The 4,386-nt window shown below is 42.8% G+C and overlaps 1 non-coding gene across 1 annotated transcript; it reads right to left on the bottom strand.

Annotated features, from left to right (window-relative positions):
- Positions 1-3,730: 3,730 nt before the first annotated feature.
- LOC113603765 (U6 spliceosomal RNA) lies at positions 3,731-3,835 on the bottom strand. The gene has a single exon (XR_003425452.1). It is a non-coding gene; the product is annotated as a U6 spliceosomal RNA (small nuclear RNA).
- Positions 3,836-4,386: the final 551 nt, after the last annotated feature.

The raw sequence follows: 4,386 nt of genomic DNA, 5'->3' as shown, positions 1-4,386 counted from the left end.
AACAAAATGTAAAAATTGTAGATAAAGACAGGATCGGTAACAATGCCGAGCAGAGCCATATTGGAGCCTGCGGCGAAAGGGAAAGTCAGAAATACTGATCCTTTTTTTGGGGAAAATAAGTACAGTTATGCACCATACAATGGCTGAAGGGACTAACATAAGCTCTAGTTCCTAGCTTAGAGACTCCTCCTCTGAGTTCTTCTTCCTGCCCGGCTTGCTGTGTGGCCCAAATTACTACTAATGCAGAACGCAGAAGTAACAGACTATAAATTGTCCCCCTCGCTTGTGCTCGGGACTCAGACCTCTGGAGAATGACCTCCTCTGAGCCCACTGGTATAAAATAAACCTCCTGCCTTCCAAGATCTCCAAGTGCCCCTTGGTTCTTCTGCCAGCATTCCAGCCTGGTTCCGTAACACTTTCTTTATTTAAGGAATTTTCATTAATTAAGCTTGTAAATAGAGTTAAAGGTTGAGGGGATCTTTAAAGCATATCATTTGAAAGCTAATTAAGCCAAATAAATAAGTGCTAATTAAACATTAGTCAAGGAACAAGGGAAAGTGAACGTCTTAAATTTTATCATAAAAAGTATTAAATTTATAAATATACGATGACAAGGGACGCCTGGGTGGCTCAGTCAGTTAAGCGTCTGCTTTCAGCTCAGGTCATGATCTCACGGTTAGTGAGTTCAAGCCCCTCATCGGGCTCTGTGCTGACAGCTCAGAGCCTTGAGCCTGTTTGGATTCTGTGTCTCCCTCTCTGTCTCTGCCCCTCCCCCACTTGCTCACGCTTTCTCTTTCTCCCTCTCTCTCTCTCAAAAATAAATACACGTTGGGGCACCTGGGTGGCTTGGTCGGTTAAGCGTCCGACTTCAGCTCAGGTCATGATCTTACGGTCCGTGAGTTCGAGCCCCGCGTCGGGCTCTGTGCTGACAGCTCAGAGCCTGGAGCCTATTTCAGATTCTGTGTCTCCCTCTCTCTCTCTGCCCCTCCCGTGCTCATGCTCTGTCTCTCTCTGTCTCAAAAATAAATAAAAACGTTAAAAAAAATTTTTTAAAAAGAAAAAAAATACAAGAAAAAATAAATAAACATTAAAAAGATTAAAAATAAATAAACAAATACATAAATATAAGATGACTTGTACATTGAGATTCAAGCTGGGTTTTTTTTTAAGTTTATTTATTTATTTTGGCGGGGGAGGGGCAGAGAGAGAGAATCCCAAGCTAAAAATCAAGAATCAGATGCTTACCTGTCTGAGCTACCCAGGCGCCCCTTGAGATTCAAGTTGTAAGAAAACTAAGTTTTAAAAACGTACAACCACAATAAATTGAATATTAATTTAAATAGAAGAAAATGTAAAAGTTTATTTATTTATTTATTTATTTTCAATTTTTGAGAAGCGGGCGAGCCCGATGTGGGGCCCAAACCCACAAACTGGGATCGCGACCCCAGCTGAAGTCAGATGCTTAACCAATGAGCCACCCAGGTGCCCCAAGTGCAAAACTCTTTTCTTTTTTTACTGTTTATTTATTTTTTGAGAGAGAGGGAGAGAGACGGAGTATGAACAGGAGAGGGAGCCACAGAATCCGAAGCAAGCCTCTGGTTCTGAGCTGTCAGCACAGAGCCCGACGGGGGGCTCGAACTCACAAACCGTGAGATCATGACCTGAGCCGAAGTCAGACGCTCAACCGACTGAGCCACCCAGGCACCCCCCCCCCCCCAAATGTAAACCATTTTAAAGCAAAAAGCCCCACTCTGCCACTAAAAATCAAGTACAGGTTTGAGATGTTCTCTGGCTGGGGAGTCCCAGTACATGTAGGTATAAACTTCAAAGGGGACAGGCTCCTCACAGATGGTGGCCAACAGCAGCATAAGCTGCAGACCGTTTTCTGGGCACGACCTGTGCGTCTTCCCTTGTGCTCTTCTGCAAGATGAATGACCGGCTCATAACCAGGTAATTGTAATTGCAGGCGAAGGTGATGGGTTACTGGCTGGTCCTCGTGATGCTGTGACAGTGTAGCACAACCTACATAGAACTCTCTTTCCTGGACGCTGCCAATTCAGGAATTATATTCCTGTTAAAGGTAGGTCTGGTCCAATAAGAGAGAGGGGGGAAAAAAAGGCAAAATTAAAGCAAACTAGAAAAGAGCCAGCAGTTCAAAGAATGAGATACCAACACAATGAAACGTGTGAGTTTGGGGATAATTTCTTTGCCAAGGATAGTTTCCCTGGATGGAATCATTCGACTTAGCTAAAATCATTGATCTCTGAAAGGCACTGAGAGCATAAGCCTTCATAACTGGATAGATGATTAATAACCTAAAATAACTCAGGATAGCTTCAGTTGGTGTTTAAAAATACAAAATGTAAGAATCTTGAAACGGAAGGGGCGCATGGGGGTGGCTCCGTCAGTTAAGCATCTGACTCTTGATTTCGGCTCAGGTCATGATCTCGAGGTTCGTGAGTTCAAACCCCACATGAGGCTCTGCGCTAACAGTGTGGAGCCTGCTTGGGATCCTTTCTCTCCTCTCTCTGCCCCTCCCCAGCTCTGCTCTCTCTCTCTCTCAGAATAAACAAGTAAACTTAAAAAAAAAAAAAAAAAAAAAGAATCTTGGGGCCCCTGGGTGGCTCAGTCAGTTAAGCGTCTGACTTCGGCTCAGGCCATGATGTCGCAGTCTGTGGGTTCAAGCCTCTCATCAGGCTCTGTGCTGACAGCTTGGAGCCTGGAGCCTGCTTTGGAGTCTATGTCTCCCTCTCTCTCTGCCCCTCCCCTGCTCATGCTCTGTCTCTCCCCATCTCTCAAAAATGAATAAACATTAAAAAGAATTAAAAAAAAAAAGAATCTTAATATGAAAATAGGAATGAAGGATTAATGATGTTCTGATTGCAGAAGAGAGTGGGAAATAGATCTGAGAAATGATCTAGACTTTATTGGCCCTAACTCTCACTCTGGGGGAAAAAAAATAACACAATAAAAAAAGTAATATTAAAATAACTAACTTGTTTTGGTATAACATTACCGATCAACTTTATAATCATGTGATTGTGAATTGACTTCTAACAATACGCAAAGCCATTAAGTTAGTCCAATGTATCAGCTTCTAGAAAGCTGATTGATTTGGGAGGAAATTTAATTTATGAGACCATAGCTTCATCATTTATTGGTGCTATAAATAGTTTATAAATATTTAGAGGGTGGGAGGGAGGGGAGGGTGGGTGATGGGTATTGAGGAGGGCACCTTTTGGGATGAGCACTGGGTGTTGTATGGAAACCAATTTGACAATACATTTCATATATTAAAAAAAAAGGGAAAAAAAATTAGAAGAAAAAGAACATGTGACTCTTGATCGCAGGGTCACGAGTTCGAGCCCCATGTTGTGGTTAAATTTACTAAAAATAAATATATAAATAAATAAGTAAAAAAAAAAAAATATTTAGAGAAATACACTCAAACTGTCCCACATGTGGCCAGTGAGAGCCAGCTCAACCTTCATACCCTCTCCTTTCGACATGTGGCCATCGTTCTTTGAGTATTTCCTGTTTCCTTACTTTCTGGTACCACTAGATATCCTAGGCTCATCTCTTGACCTATAATTTATGGAATTACAGAAAGTAAATCCATCCATGGTAATTCTTGTTTCAGTACTTTGTTTTCCTGCTGGTGCAGTTAGAAAGCTAGATCACAACGGGATATGCCAAACGGAATTTATCAGCTACTGGTACTCTTTTTTTTTTTAATATGGAACACTCTACAAATTTGCATATCATCCTTGAGCAGGGGCCACGCTAACCTTCTCTGTATCTTTCCGATTTTAGTGTCTGCGCTGCTGAAGCAGGCACAGTACTTGTTACCTTTCCAGAAGATAATTTTAGTCAATGTCACTCGGCTTTTTCCTATTTTGCTTCCTAATTCCCTAATTAGTTCTTTTTAATTTTTTTTTCACATTTATTTATTTTTGAGAGACAGACAGAGCACGAGCAGGGGAGGGGCAGAGAAAGAGGGGGACACAGAATCTGAAGCAGGCTCCCGGCTCTGAGCTGTCAGCCCAGAGCCTGACTCGGGGCTCAAATCTGTGAACCTGTGAGATCATGACCTGAACTGAAGTCGGACCTGTGCTGGAGCCGGACGCTTAACTGACTGAGCCACCTAGGTGCCCCATTCCCTAATTAGTTCTTACTCATTTGTAGCATCTAGGTCATTTTTTAAATCTCCCTGATATTTGAAATGCTTTTTACTGGGGTGCCTGGGTGGCTCAGTCGATTAAACATCTGACTTCTGTTCAGGTCATGATCTTGCGGTTTGTGGGTTGGAGCCCCACATTGGCCTCCCTGCTGTCAGCACGGAACCTGCTTCGGATCCTGTGTCCCCCGCCCCACCCCCCTTTCCCA

Source organism: Acinonyx jubatus, chromosome B4, assembly GCF_027475565.1.
Source record: "Acinonyx jubatus isolate Ajub_Pintada_27869175 chromosome B4, VMU_Ajub_asm_v1.0, whole genome shotgun sequence".
Taxonomy (NCBI): domain Eukaryota; kingdom Metazoa; phylum Chordata; class Mammalia; order Carnivora; family Felidae; genus Acinonyx; species Acinonyx jubatus.
This window is presented reverse-complemented; position numbering and strand designations above follow the sequence as displayed.